Source organism: Saccopteryx bilineata, chromosome 4 (assembly GCF_036850765.1).
Source record: "Saccopteryx bilineata isolate mSacBil1 chromosome 4, mSacBil1_pri_phased_curated, whole genome shotgun sequence".
NCBI classification, from domain to species: Eukaryota; Metazoa; Chordata; class Mammalia; order Chiroptera; family Emballonuridae; genus Saccopteryx; species Saccopteryx bilineata.
Genome location: NC_089493.1, coordinates 136880652 through 136907429, shown reverse-complemented (window position 1 = coordinate 136907429; position 26778 = coordinate 136880652). Strand labels below are relative to the sequence as shown.

General features: G+C 41.9%; 1 pseudogene; it reads left to right on the top strand.

The window, feature by feature from the left end:
- The first annotated feature begins 11908 nt into the window (after positions 1 to 11908).
- On the top strand, positions 11909 to 12560 carry LOC136335886 (transmembrane emp24 domain-containing protein 10 pseudogene; annotated as a pseudogene).
- The last annotated feature ends 14218 nt before the right edge of the window (positions 12561 to 26778 follow it).

The window sequence follows — 26778 nt, the reverse complement described above, 5'->3', positions numbered from 1 at the left end:
CTCCATACTGTTTTCCACAGTGGCTGCACCAGTCTGCATTCCCACCAGCAGTGCAGGAGGGTTCCCTTTTCTCCACATCCTCGCCAGCACTTATTCTGTGTTGTTTTGTTGATGAGCGTCATTCTGATTGGTGTGAGGTGATATCTCATTGTGGTTTTAATTTGCATTTCTCTAATGATTAGTGATGTTAAGCATTTTTTCATATGCCTATTGGCCATCTGTATGTCCTCTTTGGAGAAGTGTCTATTCATTTCTTTCGCCCATGTTTTGATTGGATTGTTTGTCTTTCTGGTATTGAGTTTTACAAGTTTTTTTTATAAATTTTGGATATTAACCCCTTACCAGATGTATTGTCAAATATATTCTCCCATTGTGTAGTTTGTCTTTTTATTCTGCTCTTGTTGTCTTTAGCTGTGCAGAAGCTTTTTAGTTTGATATAGTCCCATTTGTTTATCCTGTCTTTTATTTCACTTGCCCATGGAGATAAATTGGCAAATATATTGCTGCGAGAGATGTCAGAGAGCTTACTGCCTATGTTTTCTTCTAAGATGCTTATGGTTTCACGGCTTACATTCAAGTCTTTTATCCATTTTGAGTTGATTTTTGTGAGTGGTGTAAGTTGGTGGTCTAGTTTTATTTTTTTGCAGGTAGCTGTCCAGTTTTCCCAACACCATTTGTTGAAGAGGCTGTCTTTACTCCAATGTATGTTCTTACCTCCTTTGTCAAATATCAGTTGTCCATAAAAGTGTGGGTTTATTTCTGGGTTCTCAGTTCTGTTCCATTGATCTATATGCCTGTTCTTATGCCAGTACCAGGCTGTTTTGAGTACAATGGCCTTGTAGTATAACTTGATATCAGGAAGTGTGATACCTCCCACTTTATTCTTCCTTTTCAAGATTGCTGAGGCTATTCGTGTTCTCTTTTGGTTCCATATAAATTTTTGGAATATGTGTTCTATATCTTATAAGTAAGTCATTGGTATTTTAATCAGTATTGCATTGAATTTATAAATTGCTATGTGTAATATAGACATTTTAATGATGTTTATTCTTCCTAACCATGAGCACGGTATATGCTTCCACTTGTTTGTATCTTCCCTGATTTCTTTTATCAATGTTTTATAATTTTCCGAGTACAAGTCTTTAATCTCCCTGGTTAAATTTATTTCTAGGTACTTCATTTTTGGCCCTGGCCGGTTGGCTCAGCGGTAGAGCATCAGCCTGGCGTGCGGGGGACCCGGGTTCGATTCCCGGCCAGGGCACATAGAAAAAGTGCCCATTTGCTTCTCCATCTTCCCCTCCTTCCTCTCTGTCTCTCTCTTCCCCTCCCGCAGCCAAGGCTCCATTGGAGCAAAGATGCCCGGGCGCTGGGGATGGCTCCTTGGCCTCTGCCCTAGGCGCTAGAGTGGCTCTGGTCACGGCAGAGCGACGCCCCGGAGGGGCAGAGCATCACCCCCTGGTGGGCAGAGCGTCGCCCCTGGTGGGCGTGCTGGGTGGATCCCCATTTCCAGCTTCAGAAAAAAAAAATTTATTCCTAGGTACTTTATTTTTTTAGTTGCCTTGGAGAGGGGGATTGCTTCCTTAATTTCTCTTTCTGATAGTTCATTGTTAGTGTATAGAAATGCCTCTGATTTCTGAGTATTAATTTCATATCCTGCCACCTTGCTGAATTCGTTTATCAGGTCCAGTAGTTTTTTGACTGAGACTTTAGGGTTTTCTTTATACAATATCATATCATCTGCAAATAATGATAGTTTTACTTCTTCTTTTACAATTTGGATGCCTTTTATTTCTTTTTCTTGTCTGATTGCTGTGGCTAGGATTTCCAGAACTATGCTGAATAAAAGAGGGGCACTCCTGCCTTATTCCCGATCTTAAGGGTATTGCTTTTAATTTTTGCCCATTGAGTATGATGTTGGCTGTGGGTTTGTCATAGATGGCCTTTATCATGTTGAGGTATGTTCTCTGTATTCCCACTTTGCTGAGAGTTTTGATCATGAATGGGTGCTGGATTTTATCAAATACTTTTTCTGCATCTATTGAAGTTATCATGTGGTTTTTGTCCTTCCTTTTGTTTATGTGATGAATCACATTGATTGATTTGCAAATATTGCACCAGCCTTGCCTCCCAAGAGTAAGTCCCACTTGATCATGGTATATGATTTTTTTCATATATTGCTGGATCATATATTGCTAATATTTTGTTGAGGAATTTCGCATCTAAATTCATCAGGGATATTGGCCTATAATTTTCTTTCTTTGTGTTGTCTTTGCATGGTTTTGAAATCAAAATTATACTTGCTTCATAAATGGAGCTTGGAAGTCTTCCTTCCTCTTGAATTTTTTGAAATAGCTTGAGAAGGATAGGAGTTAGTTCTTCTTTGAATATTTGGTAGAATTCACTTGTGAAGCCATCAGGCCCAGGACTTTTCTTTTCTGGGAGTTTTTTTTTTTTTTTTTTTTTTATTAACAAAGACAGAGTCAGAGAGAGGGATAGATAGGGACAGACCAGAACACAGAGAGATGAGAAGCATCAATCATCAGTTTTTCATTGTGGCACTTTAGTTGTTCATTGATTTCTTTCTCATATGTGCCTTGACCAGGGGGGCTAGAGCAGACTGAGTAACCCCTTGCTCAAGCTGGCATCCTCGGGTCCAAGCTGGTGAGCTTTTTGCTCAAACCTGTTGAGCCCGCTCAAGCTAGCAACCTCGGGGTCTCAAACCTGGGTCCTTAGCATCCCAGTATGACACTCTATCCACTGCGCCACTGCCTGATCAGGCTCTGGGATTTTTTGATAACTGTTTCAATCTCATTTGTTGTAATTGGTCTGTTCAGGATTTCTGATTCTTCCAGATTAATTTTTGGAAGATTATATGTTTCAAGGAATTTGTCTATTTCATCTAGGTTGTCTAGTTTTTTGGCATACAGTTCTCCATAGTATTTTTTTACAATATTTTGTATTTCTGTTGTGTCAGTTGTTATTTCTTCATTCTCATTTCTAATTTTATTTATTTGAGTCCTCTCTCTCTCTCTCTCTTTTTTTTTTTTTGGTGAGTTTGGTTAAAGGTTCATCAATCTTATTTACCTTTTCAAAGAACCAGCTCCTGGTTTCATTGATCCTCTGTATTGTTTCTTTAGCCTCCATGTCATTTATTTCTGCTCTGATCTTTATTATTTCCTTCCTTCTACTAGCTCTGGGCTTTACTTGCTGTTCTTTTTCTAGTTCTTCTAGATGCAGGGTTAAGTTGTTTATTTGAGCTTTCTCTAGCTTCTTGAGGTATGCCTGTAATGCTATGAACTTCCCTCTCAGGACTGTTTTTGATGTGTCTCCTAAATTTTGAGTTGATGTATACTCGTTATTGTTTGTTTCTAGGAATTTTTAAATTTCTTCTTTGATCTCATTGTTAACCCATTTGGCATTTAATAACATATTTAGTTTCCAAGTGTTTGAATATTTTTCAGTTTTTCTGTTGTGGTTGATTTCTAGTTTCATGCCATTGTGATCAGAGAAAGTGCTCGATATGATTTTAATCTTCTTAAATTTGTTGAGACCGCTTTTGTGCCCTAACATGTGGTCTATCCTAGAGAATGTACCATGAGCACTTGAAAAGAATGTATATTCTGCTGCTTTAGGGTGAAAGGTTCTGAAGATACCTATTAAATCAAGTTGATCTAGTATGTCCTTTAAGTCTGCTGTTTCTTTGTTAATTTTCTTTCTTGAGGATCTATCTAGTGATGTTAGTGGGGTATTGAAATCCCCTACTATTATAGTACTGCTGTTGATCTCACCCTTTAAATCCATCAAAGTCTGCTATATATATTTAGGTGCTCCTATATTAGGTGCGTAGATATTTATAACGGTTATATCTTCCTTTTGGATTGCTTCCTTTATCATTATGTAGTGACCTTCTTTATCTCTTACTATAGCCTTTGTTTTAAAGTCCATTTTGTCTGATATAAGTATTGCTATCCCAGTTTTTATTTTGTTTCCATTTGCGTGAAATATTTTTTTCATCCTTTTTCTTCAGTCTATGTGCATCTTTTGTTTTAAGGTGTGTCTCTTGTAGACAGCATATGTATGGGTTCTGTTTTCTTATCCACGCAGCTACCCTATGTCTTTTGATTGGATCATTTAATCCATTTACATTTAAGGTTATTATTGATATATAATTGTTTATTGACATTTTATTCTTTATAACTGTATTACTCTTTTGCTATATTTTTTTTTTTTTCTTTGATCTGCTTACAACAGGTCCCTTAGCATTTCTTACAGCCTTGGTTAGGTTGTAGTGAATTTCTTGAGGTTTTTTTTTTGTCTTGAAAGTTTTTTCTTTCTTCTTCAATTTTAAACAATAGCCTTGCTGGATAAGGTAGTCTTGGTTGTAGGCTCTTGTTCTGCATTACTTTGAATATTTCTTGCCATTCCCTTCTGGCCTCAAGTGTTTCTGTTGAGAAGTCAGAAGTCATCCTTATGGGGGCATCCTTTGTAGGTGATAGTCATTTTTTCTCTAGCAGCTTTTAATATTTTCTCTTTATCACTTAGCTTTGGTATTTTATTTATGATGTGTCTTGGTGTAGATTTCTTTGAGTTTCTCTTTAATGGAGTTCTCTGTGCTTCTTGAACTTGTAAGATGTTTTCCTGCCTTAATTGAGGGAAGTCTTCAGCTATGATATGATTGAACAAAGTCTCTATCCCTTGTTCTTTCTCATCTTCTTCAGGAACCCCTTCGATGCAGATATTATTTCTCTTCATGTTGTCACAGAGCTCTCTTAGAGTTTTCTCAGTCTTTTTGAGTCTCTTTTCTTTTTTCTGCTCTGCTTCTGTGCCTTCATTTATCTTGTCCTCTAACTCGCTGATCTGATTCTCAGCTTCATTCATCCTGCTTTTAATTCCTTCAGTGGAACTTCCACTGTGTTCTTCATTTCTGATATTGTATTTGTCATTTCTGATTCTTTTTTTTATTTTAATGTCCATTTTTATATTTGCTATCTCTTTATTTTGGTATTCATAATGACCATCTATTGTTCTAATATCTTTGAGCATCCTAACAATTGTTATTTTAAACTCTGCATTCATTCAGGTTCTTTTCTGGGGATTTCTCTTGATTCATTTGTGTTGCATTTCTCTACCTTCTCATTCTGTCTGTGTAAAAGAAGTTTTGGCCACTGGAGTCCACTGGGTGTGGCCTCTGTGTTCCCTAGCTGTGGTCTGTCTGCAGGCCCACCACTCCCTGTGCTGCTGCTGCCTAGGCATTTCGGGTATGAGCGTTGCTGGTGCCTGCTTACTGGGGCTGTTACTGTGGTTTCCGCCTCTCCTTCATGGGAGTGGCTGTGATCATGTGCTCGGATGTAAAAGCCCTGGTGGCCTTGGCCTTTGCCCTGCTCCTGTGGGTGGCATTATGCTTGGCCCTGAGGGCAGGGGTGAGCACCATTGCTCAGCTGCAGGTCTCCGCCTGATTCTGGGCTTTTACCCTGCCCTTGCAGGAGGAGCCTGCTTGTGGGAGGGCAGCAAGCCTTGGCTCCACAGGCCGGGCTGGACTGCATGCCCATGCTCAGTAGATCAGTGATTTTCAACCTTTTTTGAGCCCATTTGAGCCAAAAAAAGTGGCACATTTTTTACATTTACAAAATCCTGGGGCACACCACCTACCAAAATGACACTCTAACACAGTATATATTATACATATAGTTAATAATATAGTTTCTAAATGTATTTATACTCACTTAGTGTGAAACCTGGGCCTGTTTCAATGAACACAAAAGGGATATCCTGGCAGGAATGGTAGAAAGACACACATGAAGCTCTTCCTCAACAGTTCTCAGTCTCTCTCTGTTTTTAGTTTTTATCGCAGTCAAGCTTGAGAAACTCAGCTCACATAGATATGTGGTTGAAAATGGGAGCAATGTCAAAATAGCTTTTTTGGCCAGAATGGGGAACTCCTTGGTAACAGATAACCAAAAACTGTCCAAAGGAAGATCAGCAAACTTTAGCTTTAAAGTTAGATAACATTGTGATGCATTGTATATCACCCTCTGCGGGGGCCTCTTTTAAAAAGAAAAAGGTTGGCCCTGGCCAGTTGGCTCAGCGGTAGAGCGTCAGCCTGGTGTGCGGGGGACCCGGGTTCGATTCCCGGCCAGGGCACACAGGAGAAGTGCCCATTTGCTTCTCCACCCCCGCCCCCTCCTTCCTCTCTGTCTCTCTCTTCCCCTCCCGCAGCCAAGGCTCCATTGGAGCAAAGATGCCCGGGCACTGGGGATGGCTCCTTGGCCTCTGCCCCAGGCACTAAAGTGGCTCTGGTCACGGCAGAGCGATGCCCTGGAGGGGCAGAGCATCGCCCCCTGGTGGACAGAGCATAGCCCCTGGTGGGCGTGCGGGTGGATCCAATCAGGCGCATGTGGGAGTCTGTCTGACTATCTCTCCCCGTTTCCAGCTTCAGAAAAATGCAAAAAAAAAAAAAAAGAAAAGAAAAGAAAAGAAAAAGGTCAAATATCTATATAGACCATCAAGATAGACATAACCAGCTGAGGCTGAGGCTTCATCTAGTGGTGGCAACATTTACCTTCAGTCCTGACCAGGATTAGAAATTGGGACCATGGGGAGGAGTAGCAGCTTCAACTACTCACCGCAGCCACACAATGACAAGTGCATGGCAGCTCGAGCGGGAACCTTCCTGGGTGTGGATGAGAGGTGGCCTACTATTGGTTCATCACTAGTGGTCAGGATGAATCCTAGAAGGTGATTGGTCAGTGAGTGTTCCCTGTGCCTCCACTCTTCCTGTCGCTGATAGCTGGAGGGATTGTGAGGGGAATGTTTATGTTCAGATGGAGGCAGCTGGCGGCGGACCAGATAAATAGCCTCTGCAGGCTGTATCTGGCACGTGGGCTGTAGTTTGCAGACCCATGTTTAATTTCCCCATGGCACACCTGACCATGTCTCACAGCACACTAGTGTGGCACCGCACACTGGTTGAAAAACACTGCAGTAGAGGGACTTCACCTGTTCTGGGCTTTTGGCTCTACCCCCGCAGGAGGAGCCGGCTCCCAAGTCAGACCACAAGCCTCGGTTCTGCAGGCAGGGCAAGGCTGTGCTCCTGCACCCTTGCTTTAGGGCGGGTCTCCACCCCTTCAGGGTTCCCACCTTTCTCCCGCAGGCTGGATTGCAGGCTGCCCACAGCCGGGCTTGACCACTTTTGCACGTCCTTTCCTCCCCAGCTGGGCAAGACTGAGCTCACACCTGGGCCTCAGTGGTGGCCACCCGGCTTCTGTCCTTGCCCACAGAACTGCACTTCCACATCCCACTGCTGCCCGCCCTCGGGTGAACCCTCAGCCATGTGGGTGGGGGCGCTGCAGCTCAGACCCTAAGACTCACTACTCTAGTCCCGAAAGCTCCCTCCTTCTAAGTGACTCTGCTCTGAGTGCCACAGGAGAGCTTGTTTGGCTGGTGTCCTGCTTCCTTTTGCTGGTATTGCTGTTTCCAGGGGAAATATTCACTTCAGATTTGGGGAGTGACTCATCCCAGGGGTTAGGGTGACTGTCTCTCAAAATGTTTCTCCCTGTGTCTCCTAGATTACACTCTCTTCCTACTATTCCTGTCCTCTCCTCTCTTCCCATCCCCCAGAGCCCCGGGTGAGTGGTTGTGAGAGAGGTTTTCTGCGCGGTTCCTTTAAGAAGAATCCTGGGTCTGAGAAATCGGTCTCTTTCTCACAAACAGTATTGTGACTTGTTTCCAGCTAAATACTGTGCATACACCTCTTCTAGGCTCTGGGGCTGCAGACTGGGGCTTTGTTCCTGGGACTCAGGACCCTCCCCTCTCTGCTAAACTCACTTCTCACCACGCGAGTCTCTTCCGGCTGCCATTTGCTCCGGGGAGCTGGGCAGCCCTCTCTGTGTTTCCACTTTTCCTACCAGTCTCGGTGTGGCTTCTTCAGTGTTCCTTGGTTGAAGAGTCCTCTTAGTTTAGTCCAAAGTTGATTTTTCCAGATGATGGTTCTTAAAATTAGTTTGTAATCCACTTTGGTTCTGGGAGGTGGAAGTTGGTACGTCCGCCTACTCCATCGCCATCTTGTCTCCTTTTGGTGTCATGTTGTTTTGATTACTATGGCCTTGTAATATAGTTTGACATCAGTCAGGTTGATTCCTCCAACTTTGTTCTTCTTTCTCAAGGTTTCTATGGTTATTTGGGGTCTTTTGTGGTTGCATATAAATTTTTAGATTATTTGGTTTAGTTCTGTGAAATACGCCATTGGTATTTTGATAGGAATTGCATTGAATCTATGCATTGCTTTGGATAGTATGGACATTTTAACAATGTTTATTCTTTCTATTCTTGAGCACAGTATATGCTTCTATTTGTTTGTATCTTCTTCAATTTCTTTCTTCAGTGACATAATTTTCTGAGTACAGTTCTTTTACCTCCTTGGTTAAATTTATTCCTAGGTATTTTTTAAATGCAATTTTAAATGGGATTGTTTTTTTTAGTCTCCCTTTATGATAGTTTAGTATTGGTATATAAAAATGTAATCTATTTTTGGATATTTATTTTGTATCTTGTTATTTACTGAATTTATCAGTTCCGGAAGTTTTTTGGTGGAATATTTAGGGTTCTCTATACAGAGTATGCAATTAATGATAGTTTTACTTCTACTTTTACTATTTGGATGCCTTTTATTTCTTCCTTTTGTATGATTGCTGTGGCCAGGACTTCCAGTACTGTGTTGAATAAGACTAGTGATAATAGACATCCTAATCTTGTTCCTGATCTTAAGGGAAATGCTTTTAGTTTTTCCCCATTGAGTATCATGTTTGCTGTGGGTTTGTTATATATGGCCTTTATTGTGTTGAGATATGTTTCCTTTATTGCCACTTTGCTGAGAGTTTTTATCATAAATTGGTGCTGGATTTTGTTGAAAAGCTTTTTCTGCTTCTATTGAAATGATCATGTGATTTTATCGTTCATTTTGTTTATGTGATGAATCATGTTATTCGGTTTGCTGATATTGTACCAGCCTTGCATCCTAGGAATAAATCTCTCTCAGTATCTCCTTTGTGCTTGCTGTCTCTCATCATAATCTCTCCTTTCTTCCCTGCCCCCACCCCTGTATTTAAACTCTCTCAAGCTTCTCCCCTGATACTGCTTCCACCATGCCTCCCTGTCCTGCTCCTTCCTCTTATGGTTTAGTTGCTTCAGAATGCTGTCTGCACTCTCTGTCCCTGCTCCTCACCCTCTGCACACTGGCCTTCATGCCCACTGCTGAGGTCCCCTCTGGCCCCTCCCAAATGCTGACCTCTCACCTGTGTGCCCCTGGTCTCTTCCGCCCCCTCCACTACTCCATCTCACCTCCAAGGAGGGCCCCGATGTCTGCATTACCCTGTCCTGTTTTCCTTGATGGTAAAATAGATGTGAAGTAAGATTTACCATTCTAAACCTTTTTAGGTATATAGCTAATTGACATTGTTGTGAGTCAGCACTACCATCTACCTCCAGAACTTTCTCATCTTCCCAAGATGACACTCTGCCTCATTAAACACTAACTCCCCATCCTCCTTACCCAGCCTGGGCACCCACCATCTACTCTCTGTCTCTGTGGATCTTACTCCTTTAGGGACCTCCTGTGAGTGGAATCACACAGTATTTGACCTTTGTGTCTCCTTTATTTCATTGAGATTAATGTTCCTAAGGTTCATCCACATTGTAGAAGGTGTCAGAATTTCCTTTCTTTTTAAAATGGAATAATACTCCATTGTATGTATGGACAACTTGTATTTATCCATTCATGTGTTGATGGACACTTGGGTGGTTTTCACCTTTTGGCGATTGTGAATAATGCTGCTATGAACATGAGTGTGCAAATATCTGTTCAAGTCCCTGATTTCAATCCTTTAGAGTCCACATTCCTGGAGAATTTTAAGCCCAGAAATGTGAATATATCTTTCCAGCTTTCAGAGATTGCTTTTTCTTCAAATCATAGTTGTTAATACCATAACGGCCACTAGAGGGAAGTGCTTTCTTAGGATTTCTCTAGCAAAGATAAGACCACAAGTCGAAGATAGAAAACCAGGCCAGACAGAACATGCCATTGCCCTGGGGCCAGGCCATGGCCTCAGTTAGGGAGGGACGGGACGTGGGTGTGGCCCACAGGAAGCCATTAGGTCTACCTTTCTTCTTCCCGCTTTTGATAGAGGTGTGGTTGAGTGAAATATTTTTGTGTTACAGAAAAAAAAACTCCACATGTGCTAAAGATAAAGTGTAAACAAAACAAAACTATTAAAAATAGTAGAAGGGCCTGACCAGGCGGTGGTGCAGTGGATAGAGCGTCAGACTGGGATGCAGAAGGACACAGTTTCAAGACCCCCGGGTTGCCAGCTTGAGCGTGGGCTCATCTGGCTTGAGCAAAAAGCTCACTAGCATGGACCCAAGGTCACTGGCTGGAGCGGGGGGGGGTTACTCAGTCTGCTGAAGGCCCGCGGTCATGGCACATATGAGAAAGCAATCAATGAACAACTACGGTGTCGCAACGAAAAACTGATGATTGATGCCTCTCATCTCTCTCCGTTCCTGTCTGTCTATCCCTATCTATCCCTCTATCTGACTCTCTCTCTGTCCCTGTAAAAAAAAAAATTAAATTAAAAAAATAGTAGAAGGAATTCACAAGGCTACGTGTACAACTAAGGGTTGAATACCTTTTTGAAAAGAAAAGCAAAAAACAAAATTCTAAGCCATGAATGAAAGAAGAAATAACTGATTATATATAAACTAACAAAAGTTGCCTGCCCAGGCAGTGGTGCAGTGGATAGAGCATTGGCCTCAGATGCTGAGGACCCAGGTTTGAAACCCTGAGGTCGCTGGCTTATGTGCAAGATCATAGACATGATTCCATGGTCGCTGGCTTGAAGTCCAAGGTCACTGATTTGAGCAAGGGATCAGTGGCTCGGCTGGAGCCCCCTGGTCAAGGCAAATATGAGAAGCAATCAATAACAACTAAAGTGCCACTACTATGAGTTGATACTTCTCATATCTTTGCTTCCTGTCTGTCTGTCCCTCTCTCTCAAAATAAATAAATTAAAAAAATAAACTAACAAAAGTTTTAGGGAAATATAAATAAAACCAATAAGTGAAGATCAATCTTTTTGTCTGTGAAGGGTTAATACCTTCATATATAGAGTTTCTATACATTGAGAAGAAGAAAACAACATAAACAGAAAATTGAGAAAGGATATGAACAGGCACATCTCAGAATCAAGAACAAGAGAACATATGAAAATATAGTCCTACAAGCCCAGAGAGCATGAATTTCAGTAACAGTGAGCTGTCATTTCACACCCAAGAGAGTAGCAACAGAAACAAAAGAGTAAAAACATGTATTTGATTATTGTCTTATTGTAGTTGAAATTGTAATAAAAATCAGATAAATGTGTCTGACCAGGGGTGGTGCAGTGGATAGAGCATCGACCTGGGACGTTGAGGACCCAGGTTCGAAACCCTGAGGTCGCCGACTTGAGCACAGGCTCATCTGGGCTTGAGTGTTGGCTCACCAGCTTGAGGATGATATCATAGATATGAGCCCATGGTTGCTGACTTAAGCAAGGGGTCACTGGCTTGCCTGGAGCCCCCTAGTCAAAGCACATATGAGAAAGCAATCAATGAGCAACTAAGGAGCCGCAACTACAATTTGATGCTTCTCATCGCTCTCTCTTCCTCTCTGTCTGCCTCTCTCTCTCTTTTCTTTCTTCCTATCTCTCTCTCCCTTAAAAAGATTAGATAATGTATGAAATTCTGCATGTTTAATTTGTCCATGATTTCTAATATTTTCTAAAATTTAACAAGTATTCCAGCAGTTTTCATAAAACATGCAAAAAAAAGTACCAAGAAACCTAAAAAGGCCGCTTCTGGCATGGGAGGGGCCAGCTCTATGCCTGGTTTGCCTGGCCCACAAGCTCAGCATGGCCCTTGCCAGTTAGTGTGGCTGCTTTTACTCCTGCTCAGCTTGGTGCTCGCCATCTCCTTCTATCTGCCTATTAACTTCCACAACTGCCTCCATTAGGAGATAACACAAGGACCTACTGCTGATGGTGCTACTGACATCAGCTACCACTCTGGGGGTGCTGGTGACCTGCTCACCCACCTCATGATCATAATAAATTCTGCTGGACATATTGTATACTCCAAGGTGGATGCAATCAAGGGGAAGTTTGCCTTTACTACTGAAGATTATTACATATTCGAATGTGTGTTTTGAGATCAAGGGCACAGGGTGGATACCTGACCATCTCGTGATCCTAGACATGAAGCACAGAGTGAAGTAAAAATATTACGAAGAGATTGCAGAAGTTGAAGAATGCAAACCCTTAGAGGTGGAGGTATGATGTGTAGAAAACATTTCAGAATCTCTCACTGATGATTTTGCCTACACAAAGAAATAACAGGAGGAGGTGTGAGTGATACCAGTGAGTCACAAATACTCTGAGCCTGCATGTCAGCATTTCTAATGCTCTGCCTCCTTGGACTGGCCACCAGTCTCCTATCTGCATCACTCCTTCAAGGCCAAGAAGTTGGTTGAGTAGTAAGGCCCATTCTCCTCCCAGCTGGTATCTCAGCCACCAGAGCATTACTGGGATGGCCCAGCCTTTGGCATCCTACCAACTGCACTATCCAGGCATGTTGAAAGTTTCCCACCAGAACTGATCATCTTAGTGTGGGAGGACATGAGTTACCACCGACACCCAACAAGTCACTGAGGGACTTCTCTTTGATTTGGACTGATTTTACAACAACAGGACTATTATTAGAGTTACCTATGACAAAAAAAGAGTGTTACTTAGATAAGGTCAGAGCCAGCATTCGTATTGGACTCCCTCCAGCTCTCTGTTTGAACCTTGTTCCCTTGCCTTCCCCACTCACTCACCAACTTGGGCTTCCCTTCAAGTTTCTTCACCAAGATTGGTTTGACCATGTGGACCTTGTTTCATTCTGATTGTCCTTTTTGGATTTCCACATGAAAAAATCCTTAACTTTATCTTAACCCTTAGCTGAAATGTTTGGGCAGCTTCTGGTGATATCCTTTCATAATTTTATGTCTCTTAAAAGGGTGATGGATGGAATACCACATTGAAATGAGCTTTGAACTACAGATAAGTCTTGAAGAAAATTTTATTTTAGAGAATTAAAATAGTTGTGCTCAACTGCTTGGGGGAAAATAAGACCTAAAATAGTAATAGCACCTTGTGCTGATGGAGATGTGGAGAAAAGGATCTGGTACCAATTGTATAACTAGAAACTCCTTTTCTAATAAGTGTAAACCATACACAGTCACAGCTGAGGCCACCCTTCGGGAGCCTCTGCTCTGTGTCATCTGATTTCAGAGCAAAGCTCACTCTCTTAGGTTTGTATTGCATTTTCCATCCTATTTTACATAAGATGGGAGGAGGTAGGGGCCCAGTAGGGTTTCATGCTCTCAGTATAGGCCTCCTCCTTCTTGCAATGTTTAAACAATGAGATAAGATTCATATACAGTAAAATTCAATCCTTGATTGTATAGTTCTATGAGTTCTCACTAGCCCATACAGTCATGTATTCACCATCACAATCAAGATATAGAACAATTCTGTTCTATATCCCTTCTATGTCCCTTGTGTCCTTCCGTAGGCATTCCTTATCCCCTGGAAATCCTGACTTCTCTGTCCTTTTAGTTTTATCTTTTCCATAATATCATATAAATGGACCTGTAGCTCCATTTAAGTCCATGCTTCTTCCACTTAGCATGAAGCATTTGTGAGTTGTCCGCATTGCTGTATGTATCGGTGAGTTCTTCCTGCTGAGCAGTGTTCCATTGTATGGTAGACCACTGTGTGTTTATCCTTTTGCCCATTGAACCTCAGGTAGCTTGTATCTAGTTATTGGCGATGATGAATAATGCCACTATAAACATTTGTGAGGCGGTTTCTGTGTGAACATACATTTTCATTTCTTTTGGGAAAATACCTAGGAAAGGCATTGCTGGGTCACATGGTAAATATACCATGTTTAACTCTATCAGAAATTTTTCAACTGTCTTCCAAAATGGTGTGAAAAATGCACCATTTTGCATTCATACCAGCCACACCCTTGTCAGCACTTAGTGTTGTCATCTTTTAATTTTAGTCATTCTCATTGGTGTGCAGTTATCTCTCCTTGTGTTAGGGTTGCTTTATAACATCAGAAAACTTGGATGTTAGCCTTTGGGTCTTTTCATATCCCTAAATGGAGAATGGAAGTGACAGAGTCAGCAGAGCTAACAATGTGGGGGTCAGGGTTTACCTCATCCTGCCAATTATTTGCTGTGATTGGCGCTCTGTGGGCATAACTCCATCTGTCTGTGCTGCAGTTCCCTCCTTGGTAATACTCCCATGTCATAGGTTGAGATGAGTCAATGCAGGTGAAAGGTCTGGAACAGGATTTGGCACACTATGGGCAACAGCCAGGCTTTTGTGCAGCTTTCTCTGACAATAGCTTTCCAACCTCAGGGCCTTTGTATTTGCAGTTCCCTCTGTTGGAATAGTATTCTGGTCTCCTTTCAACTGCAAAACTCTGCGTGTGTTTGTGTGCATGGTGCAAATAGGTGAAAAGCTAAGATCAGTTCATTAATGCCTCTAACCATTTGCATTTCAAAAACAAAATAACACCTACCCATATTACAAAAAATAGACTTACAATTGTGCAGGAGACATTATTTATTCTGTCAAGAGAGCATACCTGGAGGACTCAGGGTTGCCAGATAAAATATATTTGTTGCTATTTGTGGCAACTAGGCAACAGAGATCCTATTCAGGGACCTTTTGTTGTAACCCTTGAGACTCTGGGGCTAGTTTCCTAACTTCAGATAAGAATACAAGCTTGGGGAGACTGGCTGTTCTTCTGTCCGTGCCTTGCTGAGAAACCAACCCTCTCCTGCTGTGGAACCCCCAGAGGGACCACGGGGGAATTCAGAGGTTTCAAAAAGGAAAACCACATCTTAATATAATCCAAGGACACAACATTCCCATACCAAGATGCTCACAGAAGCACAGCATTGTTTTCTCATACTTCCAATTGTAAGATGTGCCTCAAAGTGGCTCCCACCAGGTCTGGTTGTGAATCATAAAAGCAAGGTCCTCAGCTCAGTGGTAGAGCATTGGCCTGGCGTGTGAAAGTCCTAGATTTGATTTTTTGTTTTGTTTTTATTTAAGATTTTATTTATTTATTTTAGGGAAGAGAGAGAGAGAGAAGGGAGGAGGAACAGGAAACATCAACTCTCATATGTGCCCTGACCAGGCAAGCCCAGGATTTTTGAACCAGCGACCTCAGTGTTCCAGGTCAATCCTCTATCCACTGCGCCACCACAGGTCAGGCGAAAGTCCAAGATTTTATTCCCAGTTGGGGCACACAGAGGAAGCCACCATCTGCTTCTCCTCCCCTACCTCTCCCCCTTCTCTTTTTCTCTCTCTCTTCCTCTCCTGCAGCCATGGTTCAATTGGTTCAAGCATGTTGTCCCTGGGCGCTGAGGATGGCTCCGTAGAGCCTTCTCCTCAGGTGCTAAAAATAGCTCAGTTGCAATCACAGGCCCCAGATGGGCAGAGCATCAGCCCCAGAAGGGGGTCGCTGGGTGGATCTCAGCCAGGATACATGTGGGACTCTATCTCCCCTCCTCTCACTTAAAAAAAAAAAGCCAGGTCTTCACTGTTTGAGCACTTTCTATGGGGCTTAGTTCAACTCATTTAATCTTTACAGCCCTTCTGGGAGGCAGATCACATTGGCCTCACTTTGTAGATGAGGAAGCTGAGGCTCGGTAACATGAAACCTTGTGGCACACTGCCCCCCAGGAGATGCAGGGCACAGAAACCCTTAGAGCATCTACCTAGTGAAGGGCACATTGAGAGTGACAGCCTCTGTGCAGCTATATTCGCTGCTGTGTCCAGGGGGCCATCCACGCACTGGTATTGCTCACCTTGCCTGCCTTTGCTAATGACCTAAATTCATATGGCTGGTGAAGTGGATGGCTTCTGCCCTCCACTGCACCTATGGAAGACACATCAGGGACAGCACTGTGTCCCCACAGTCCCCTTCCCATCACTACATTCTCCAGTTCAGGACTTGAGCCTTCCTGGAGAACACTGAGGCATTGCTGTCCTTCAGCACTGTCTCACCACACTCAGCCCCCAGTCCTGGAGCATTTTCTTCTGGCCGAGACTCCCTCTGGAGCTTTTCTTGGGTCATGCAGGGGCCATCCTCAGCTGTCAGGTGGGGTCTGGCTGGGGAAAGATGGTGCTGAGCCCTGCCTTCTATTGATCAGGGACACCAACAACGAAAGATAGTGAGAGTCCTGGCATCAGGGTCATCCAAACTCCCTTCTTGGGAGAGTCAGGCACTCAGCTTTGGGACTCTAATTCTAAGTGAGAGAATCACCTAGCTTCACCCTCATCATGAGCCAGGAAGGACTACTGGTAAGTGCCTGGTAACCACCCAGCCCCCTTAACCATGGAACAGTGATTAGGACAGCAGCAGGGTGCCCCTTGCCTGTCGCAGTCAGATGAAACCCACCTTCCCCACAGGACAGCACATGTTTTATGTTGACCATTTATATTGGACCAGACACTGCTAAGTGTGGGAGGCCCTTGCCGAGCTCAAGGCCACAAATAAAAAGCAATATGGCATGTGCTATAGTGGGATCCCAGGTGAACTTGGACTTCGAAGTCCAAGAAGGCTTCCTCAGGAAGTGATGACCAACGGACATCTAAAGGGTGAGCGAGGCTGGGAGACCCTGTGACAATACAGGGCTTCAGTGGGGACCAAAAGAAACTCCCCTATAGCAAGAAGAGCCATGAGGGAAGGAGGCCATAATGAAGGAAGCTAGATACAGAGGCCAATGTGTGCTGGGTCTGAGGATGTGGGTTTGGAGAGAGTCTAAAGGCAATGGGGAGCCATGGGAAGCATTATGCAGTGAGGAGTGGTGTCAAGTTCTGGACTTAGTTTTAGAAAGATGGTGGGAGAATGGATACGGGTTGCAATCTTGGAGGCCAGGAGGCTGGTTGTGGGAAGTGCTATTACCTGGGAAGGAAGGTGGTGGGCCCATGCATGGGAGGTAGAGAAGTGTGTGGCTTTGAAGGGGATTTGGTAAGCAGAATGAGCTGGGTTTTGTGTAGACATAAAGGAGAGGGAGTGAGGATGCCTTCTGGCTCTCAGCCTGGTTCCCTAGTGGACAAGCCCAGGGTGAGGCTCCAGCCACCCGCAATCATGAACATGAGCGGTAGAAAATGAATGGATTGTAAAACATTAGCGTTTGAACACACAGCACCAGTTCCTACCAGTTCATGGGTGTATCATCCCTGCCTGCTTCCCACCATTTGTCCATTTGTGTTTTCTGTTCCTGGACTTTTCTAGAAGCTCCTCTGTCACCCTAGAAGGGAGAAGGCTGGAAGAAGGTGCCCTACCTCAGCAGCTGACCCAAAGGCAGATAGATGATGCCTTGGGCAGGTGCTCTTCCTTTCCTTTGGCGGTGGGAGTGGGGTTCCAGGGCATCTGGGAACCCCAGAAGAAGGGCAGGGCATCTAAGTCATGGGGACCTCTCGTCCTGTGCTCTCATGGACTTAGGGGTCAGGAAGCCCACGTTTGTGGTAGGGGACTTGAGGATGTGTGTTTGGGTCATCTGGACATGTGGCTCTGGGCCTGTGCCTGCCTCTAGGGTTCCTTCATTTATTCATTTGAACTGTAACTGCAGCGACAGCGTCAGACTAGGAGGAGTCCCCTGTTTCTATCTCCCCACGGCTGGCTCCTTCTCCTTGATCCATTCTCTGCTCCAGCACCTTCTATGGCATGCTGTCTCTCCCCATGCCCTGCCCCCACCCCGTCGACCCTGTGAATATGTTGGAACACGTGTGCCAGCTGGGCTCCTTTTCCCATGTGGGTTGTGTTGGCAGGTGGCTGAGTCTGAGGCATTGGGCCCCTCCTGTCTGTGGGCTCCTGTAGGGCAAGATTAGCACCCTCCGAATCCCCAGAGCCCAGCACAGAACTTGTGTCTACACAAGGGCTCAATGGATATTTGCTGACATGAAGTGGCCTGAGCAATGAGGATGTGGCTACCTCTCCATCTGTGTGTGAGTCTGAACATGTCTGCGTGTGTGTCACATGTATGCTCTTATGTACTAAACGTGTCTCTGTGTGTGCCTGAGGCTGTCTAAGGGTGAATGCCCACACTAGTCTCTGTGTGTCCCAAGCACATCTCTGCATGCCATCTCACACAGGCACACCCATGCACATAAGAATCTGTGCCTATCTGCCTGATGGACACACGCTCATACCTGAGCCTGCCCATGTGGGTGTATTGGAGCACATCTGCAAATGTGTGGCCACATGGGCATCCAGATTCACCTGAGCATGTCTTTGTATGTATTTTCATGTGTCTATTTGAGTGTACAGGCAGTATCCAGGTTACAAATGAGATAGGGTCTATAGGTTTGTTTATTTATTTAATTCAATGAGAGGAGGGGAGGCAGAGGCAGACTCCCACATGCATTCTCACTGGGATCCACCTGGCAAGCCTACTAGGGGGTGATCCTCTGCCTATCTGGGGCCCTTGCTCCATTGCGAGGGGAGCCATTTTTTAGTGCCTGAGGCAGAGGCCATGGAGCCATCCTCAGTGCCTGAGGCCAACTCACTCCAATTGAGCCATGGCTGCAGGAGGGGATTAGATAAGAGAGAGAGAGAGAGAGAGAGAGAGAGAGAGAGAGAGAGAGAGAGAGAGAAGCAAGGAGAAGCGAGATGGGAAAGGGTAGAGAAGCAGATGGTCACTTCTCCTGTGTGCCCTGACTGGGAACCTAACTCAGGCCATCCACATGCTGGGCCGACGCTCTACCACTGAGCAAACCGGCCAGGGCCAGGTTTGTTCTTAAGTTGAATTTGTATGTAAGAGTAAACAGGTACATTTACTTATTAAATGCAACTTAGACAGATGTTTGTTTTAACATAGTATTTATTTTTAACTTTCTGTGTATATAAATACTTAAATATTTTCAAACCTACAGAAACTAACTCATTTGTAACCAAGAAGCTGCCTGTATCCTTGTCTGTGTGCCTACTGATGTGCAAACATGAGCTTGGGCATGCTTGTGCATGTGCCCACACAGATACACGTGTGCCTCCAACATGCCTGCACGTATACCCACAAGGGAATGTCCAAGTTTCAACCCAGGGATTCCTGAAATTGGCACTTTCTGATTTCAGACTCAGAGAAGAGCCTGGCCTACTCCATTTCCCTCTCTCCCCCAGCATTGGTCCTGAGCTGCCCTGGCCTTCCTCCAAGCCAAACGCTCCTTCAAAGAATGAGGATTCAGTGGAAGGAATTCCTCCTAGCAGCTTTTGGGCCTCCTACCAGTTACCATGGTGAAAACCTCAACTGTCTGACATAGGAGCAGTATTCTTGGAAAGGGCTCCTGACTTCTAGGGGCAGGAGCTAGAGCCACTCATGCTGGGATGTTCAGGGGCAGGTTCTGCTAGCAGGATCCAGCTTCATGGCCTTACTGTTGAGTCCAGACATGAAACAGGATGCTAATAACAAAATAGGTGCAATCTGTCAGATAATCGGTGTGCATCTGGATGACACATTCAGAAAGCATAAGTACCTTGCGGGCAGGGTCAATAGTGTCTTCATTTCCTAGCTTGGGAGACTCAGAAGGCAAGATCCACCTAAAGGGTGGGTGATTCTAAGCCACTGGTTTTCAACTGGGGGGGGGCGGTAGTTTTGTCCCCCCAGGGTACATTTCTTAATGTCTGGTCTGGAGGTTTCTGGTTGACATGTCTGCAGGGGAAGAGTGGCGGGCAGGTGCTACTGTCATGTAGTGGGTAAAGGCCAGAGATGCTGCTCAATATCATACAAGGCACTCAGCAGTCCCCATGGCAAAGAGTGGTCCAACCCCAAAGTCAGCAGTGCCCAGGCTAAGAAACTCTCCCATAAGAGCATGAAGGAAGGCAGACAGAATCCTGAAAAACAGTCTGAGTTTAGACTCATCAGAAGTATTTCAGGTGCAAAAGATTTGACAGATGCTCCAGGACAAAAGAACACCTGTATAGCCAGTGAGTCTATGAAAAGATGCAAACGAGGAAAATGTGAATAAGGACCACCATGAGATATCACTTCACACTTACCAGATGGTCAAAGGAAAATAACCCAAGGACACCAAGAGTTGACAAAATTATGGAGCAACAGGAACTCTCCACTCCTGCTTGTGGAGTGTTAGATAATATAGCCAAATCTATAGGTCACATCTAAAGTCATACAGCTGGCCCAGAGTCAGGGGCTGGCCCAGAGTCAGGGGCTGGAGCAGTATGCTGCATTTCCTAATAGACTTATAAAGAATTGCATCCATGTTTTCAGATCAAGCAGTATATTGCTTCCCCAGGTTCATGACCAAGGGGCTCAGGGCTCATGTGCCTCCCACTGGAGGGAAGGGGGCTCAGTTCAAATGCCAAGATTCAAAGTTTTCTCTCCTGGGTCAGCAGAAACATCACTAAAATGTCAATGGCTTTGGCTTCTTAAGAAGCCTGCATGGGGCAGCAGCCACTGTGTGTTAAATATAGTGATCCCTACAGTTTTTTGGAATAAAGATAAGTTCTGAACAAAGTTTCTTTATTTGGTTGTTCCTTTCCTGAGTGTAGCTATTGTTTAAAAATAAAAAAAGGAGTGGCTGACATCTGACAAAAGTTTCTTGGGAAAGTAGCAATACGGTGTTGAACCTCCAGCTGGTTCTTAGCATGTGGGTGTGGCTGTTTCAGGACCTGAGGAAGGGTGACTTGCCCATTGACTTGTCAGGGTATTTTTTTTTAATTATAATTATATTTTTTTAATGGAGCGACATCAATAAATCAGGTTACATATATTCAAAGATCAACAAGTCCAGGTTATCTTGTCTTTCAATTATGTTGCATACCCATCACCCAAAGTCAGATTGTCCTCTGTCACCTTCTATCTAGTTTTCTTTGTGCCCCTCCCCCTCCCCTTTCCCTCTCCCTTTCCCCCCTCCCCCCCGGAACCACCACACTCTTATCAATGTCTCTTAGTCTCGTTTTTATGTCCCACCTACGTATGGAATAATGCAGTTCCTGGTTTTTTCTGATTTACTTATTTCACTTCGTATAATGTTATCAAGATCCCACCATTTTACTGTAAATGATCCAATGTCATCATTTCTTATGGCTGAGTAGTATTCCATAGTGTATATGTGCCACATCTTCTTTATCCAGTCGTCTATTGACGGGCTTTTTGGTTGTTTCCATGTCCTGGCCACTGTGAACAATGCTGCAATGAACATGGGGCTGCATGTGTCTTTACGTATCAATGTTTCTGAGTTTTTGGGGTATATACCCAGTAGAGGGATTGCTGGGTCATAAGGTAGTTCTACTTGCAGTTTTTTGAGGAACCACCATACTTTCTTCCATAATGGTTGTACTACTTTACATTCCCACCAACAGTGTATGAGGGTTCCTTTTTCTCCACAGCCTCTCCAACATTTGCTATTACTTGTCTTGTTAATAATAGCTAATCTAACAGGTGTGAGGTGGTATCTCATTGCAGTTTTGATTTGCATTTCTCTAATAACTAAAGAAGATGAGCTTCTTTTCATATATCTGTTGGCCATTTGTACTTCCTCCTGGGAGAAGTGTCTGTTCATGTCCTCTTCCCATTTTTTTATTGGATTGTTTGTTTGTTTGTTGTTGAGTTTTATGAGTTCTTTGTATATTTTGGATATTAGGCTCTTATCTGAGCTGTTGTTTGAAAATATCATTTCCTATTTAGTTGGCTTTCTGTTTATTTTGTTATCAGTTTCTCTTGCTGAGCAAAAACTTCTTAGTCTGATGTAGTCTCATTCATTAATTTTTGCCTTCACTTCTCTTGCCATTGGAGTCAAATTCATAAAATGCTCTTTAAAACCCAAGTCCATGAGTTTAGTACCTATATCTTCTTCTATGTACTTTATTGTTTCAGGTCTTATGTTTAGATCTTTGATCCATTTTGAGTTAATTTTAGTACAGGGGGACAAACTGTAGTTGAGTTTCATTCTTTTGCATGTGGCTTTCCAGTTTTCCCAGCACCATTTATTGAAGAGGCTTTCTTTTCTCCATTGTATGTTCTTGGCCCCTTTATAAAAAATTATTTGACTATATATATGTGGTTTTATTTCTGGACTTTCTATTCTGTTCCATTGGTCTGAGTGTCTATTTTTCTGCCAATACCATGCTGTTTTGATTATCGTGGCCCTATAATATAGTTTGAAGTCAGGTATTGTAATGCCCCCAGCTTCATTCTTTTTCTTTAGGATTGCTTTGGCTATTCGGGGTTTTTTATAGTTCCATATAAATCTGATGATTTTTTGCTCTATTTCTTTAAAAAATGTCATTGGAAGTTTGATGGGAATTGCATTAAATTTGTATATTGCTTTGGGTAATATAGCCATCTTGATTATATTTATTCTTCCTAACCAAGAACAAGGAATATTCTTCCATCTCATTATATCTTTCTCGATTTCTCTTAACAATGGTTTATAGTTTTCATTATATAAGTCCTTTACATTCTTTGTTATGTTTATTCCTAAGTATTTTATTTTTTTTGTTGCAATTGTGAAGGGGATTATTCTTTTGAGTTCGTTCTCAGTTGTTTCATTGTTGGCATATAGAAAGGCTATGGACTTTTGTATGTTAATTTTGTATCCTACGACCTTACTGTATTGGCTTATTGTTTCTAGTAGTCTTTTTGTGGATTCTTTGGGGTTTTCGATGTATAGGATCATATCATCTGCAAAAAGTGATACCTTTACTTCTTCTTTTCCTATATGGATGCCTTTTATTTCTTTGTCTTGTCTGATTGCTCTGGCTAGAACCTCTAGTACCACATTAAATAACAGTGGAGAGAGTGGACACCCCTGTCTTGTTCCTGATGTAAGGGGGAAAGCCTTCAGTTTAGTGCCATTTAATATGATGTTAGCTGATGGTTTATCATATATGGCCTTTATCATGTTGAGGTATTTTCCTTCTATACCCATTTTGTTGAAAGTCTTAAACATAAAATTGTGTTATATTTTATCGAAAGCCTTTTCTGCGTCTATTGATAAGATCATGTGGTTTTTGTTCTTTGTTTTGTTGATATGGTGTATTATGTTAACCATTTTACATATGTTGAACCATCCTTGAGATTCTGGGATGAATCCCACTTGATCATGATGCATTATTTTTTTAATATGTTGTTGTATTCGATTTGCTAGTATTTTGTTTAGTATTTTAGCATCTGTATTCATTAGAGATATTGGTCTGTAGTTTTCTTTTTTTGTGCCATCCTTGCCTGGTTTTGGTATGAGGGTTATGTTGGCCTCATAAAATGCGTTTGGAAGTATTGCTTCTTTTTCAATTTTTTGGAAGACTTTGAGTAGAATAGGAACCAAGTCTTCTTTGAATGTTTGATAAAATTCACTGGTATAGCCGTCAGGGCCTGGACTTTTATTTTGGGGAGGTTTTTAATGGTTTTTTCTATTTCTTCTCTACTAATAGGTCTGTTTAGGCTTTCTGCTTCTTCTTGACTCAGTCTAGGAAGGTTGTATTGTTCTAGGAATTTGTCCATTTCTTCTAGATTGTTGAATTTAGTGGCATAAAGTTTTTCATAGTATTCTACAATAATTCTTTGTATATCTACGGTGTCCGTGGTGATTTCTCCTCTTTCATTTTGGATTTTGTTTATATGAGTTCTTTCTCTTTTTTCCTTGGTAAGTCTTGCCAAGGGTTTGTCAATTTTATTGATCTTTTCAAAGAACCAGCTCTTTGTTTTATTAATTTTTTCTATAGTTTTACTGTTCTCTATTTCATTTATTCCTGCTCTGATTTTTATTATCTCCTTTCTTCGGCTGGTTTTGGGTTGTCTTTGTTCTTCTTTTTCTAGTTCCTTAAGGTGTGAAGTTAAGTGGTTCACTTGGGCTCTCTCTTGTTTGTTCATATATGCCTGAAGTGATATGAACTTCCCTCTTATCACTGCTTTTGCTGCATCCCATAGATTCTGATATGTCGTATTGTCATTTTCATTAGTCTGTATATCTTTTGATCTCTGCACTTATTTCTTCTTTGACCCATTCATTTTTTAAAAGTATGTTGTTTAGTTTCCACATTTTTGTGGGATTTCCCCCCCTTTTTTGCAGTTGAATTCTAGTTTCAAGGCTTTATGATCAGAAAATATGCTTGGTACAACTTCGATTTTTCTGAATTTGCTGATGTTGTTTTTGTGGCCCAACATATGGTCAATTCTTGAGAATGATCCATGTACACTGGAGAAAAATGTATACTCAGTCACTTTGGGATGAAATGTCCTGTAGATGTCTATCATATCCAGGTGCTCTAGTGTTTTGTTTAAGGCCACTATATCTTTGTCGATTCTCTGGATGACCGATCTAGAGCCGTCAGCAGTGTATTGAGGTCTCCAAGTATGATTGTATTTTTGTCAGTTTTTGTTTTAAGGTCATGTCATATATTTTGGTGCTCCTTGGTTTGGTGCATATATATTAAGAATTGTTATGTCTTCTTGATTCAGTGTCCCCTTAGCCATTATGAAATGGCCATTTTTGTCTCTGAGTACTTTTGTTGTCTTGTAGTCAGCATTATCAGATATGAGTATTGCTACGCCTGCTTTTTTTTGGATGTTATTTGCTTAGAGTATTGTTTTCCAGCCTTTCACTTTGAATTTGTTTTTATCCTTGTTACTTAGATGAGTTTCCTGGAGGCAGCATACAGTTGGATTTTCTTTTTTAATCCATTCTGCTACTCTGTGTCTTTTTATTGGTGAGTTTAATCTGTTTACATTTAGTGTAATTATTGACACTTGTGAGTTCCCTATTGCCATTTTATAGATTGCTTTCTGTTAGTTTTGTGTCTTGTTTGATCCTTCTCTTTTGTTTTTCTATCTTTTGTTTTTATTTGGTTGTATTCCATACATCTTTCTACTGTTGCTATCTTTTTTATCTCATGTGCTTCTGTGGTGGTTTTTTCAATGGTGGTTACCTTTTAGTAATGAAAAGGGTTCCTACCCTGTTCATTGTAGTGCACTATTTTGTGAGTACTTTTGCACCCCATCGTCCTTTGCTACTGTTAATCTCCATCCTCTCCCCCCTTTCTTTTTGTTGTTGTCACAGTTTAAATTTGGTTTTATTGTGTTTTTCTTGGAGCTTTTACTTGTGGCTTTATTTTTTTTGTTCTTTGTATCTGATTGGAGAACCCCCTTTAGTAATTCCTGGAGTGGGGGTTTTCTGATGATAAATTCCCTCATCTTTTCTGTATCTGTGAATGTTTTTATTTCTCCTTCATATTTGAAGGATAGCTTTGATGGGTATAGTATTCGTGGCTGAAAGTTCCTCTCTTTCAGGTCTTTAAATATTGGGGTCCACTCTCTTCTAGCTTGTAGAGTTTCTGCTGAGAAATCTGATGATAATCTAATGGGCCTTCCTTTATATGTTGTATTCTTCTTTTCCTTTGCTGCCTTGAGAAATTTTTCTTTGCCGTTGGTTTGTGCCAATTTCATTATGATGTGCCTTGGAGTAGGTTTGTTGGGGTTAAGAAAACTCGGAGTTTTGTTTGCTTCATGAATTTGAGGCTTTAGTTCTTTCCACAGGCTTGGGAAGTTCTCATGTATTATTTGTTTGAGTATGTTCTCCATTCCATTTTCTCTCTCTTCTTCCTCTGATATACCTATTATTCTTATGTTATTCTTTCTGATGGAGTCAGATAATTCTTGTAGGGCTATCTCATTTTTTAAAATTTTTGGGTCTCTTTCTTCCTCTCTCTGTTGTGCCTCAAGTTGCTTGTCTTCTATTTCACTAATCCTCTCTTCTATCTGGCCTGTTCTATTGGCCAAGCTTGTTACCTCATTTTTCAGTTCGTGAATTGAGTTTTTCATCTCTGTTTGATTTGTTTTTATAGTTTCAATTTCCTTGGACATATATTCTTTGTGATCATTGAGTTGTTTTCTGAGCTCCCTAAATTGCCTTTCTGTGTTTTCTTGTATATCTCTGAGTATTTTTAGGATTTCTATCTTGAATTCTCTGTCATTTAACTCCAAGGTTTCCAATATATTAAATTTTTTCTCCATAGATTTTTCCTCATCTATCTGTGTTACCTCTCTTTCTTTTGTATCCATGATATTCGATTTTCTCTTCCTTAATCGCATCTGAGGGTGGTTTTGTTGATAGTATTAATGAGATTTAATAAAAAATAAAAAGTTAAAAAAATAAAAAATCGAAAAAGTTGTTTTTTTAAAAAAAAATTAATAATGAAATAAAGAAAAATAAAATAAAATAAAATTTTTTTAAAAAATGGAAATTATTCCTTCCCTCCTTTTTTCCTCTCCTCTCCTCTCCCCTCTTTCTTGAGAAAATCTTGTGGTGAACTGTGAATTATATTGAATTTAATAGAACAAACAATGCCTGTAATGGAGGGCCTGAATTGGGGAAAAGTAATAAAGGGGCAAGAAAAATAATAATAATAAAAAAAATTAAAAAGGGAGGTATGGACCCACAAAAAGCAAATAATGAAAAAATTTGGATCAAGAATAAAATGATTTGCATTTAGGTGTTGGTTGACTAAGAGTTATGATGAGAGAAGTAAGAGGTAAACAGGAAAATGGGGGGACAAATTAAAAAAATACTATTGTATTTAGTGGAACAAGAGCTTGATAAAATGGAGAGCCAGGGATGGGAGCACTGCTAGTGAGTTAAAAATGTGAAGTAAAAACCCCCAAAATGCCAC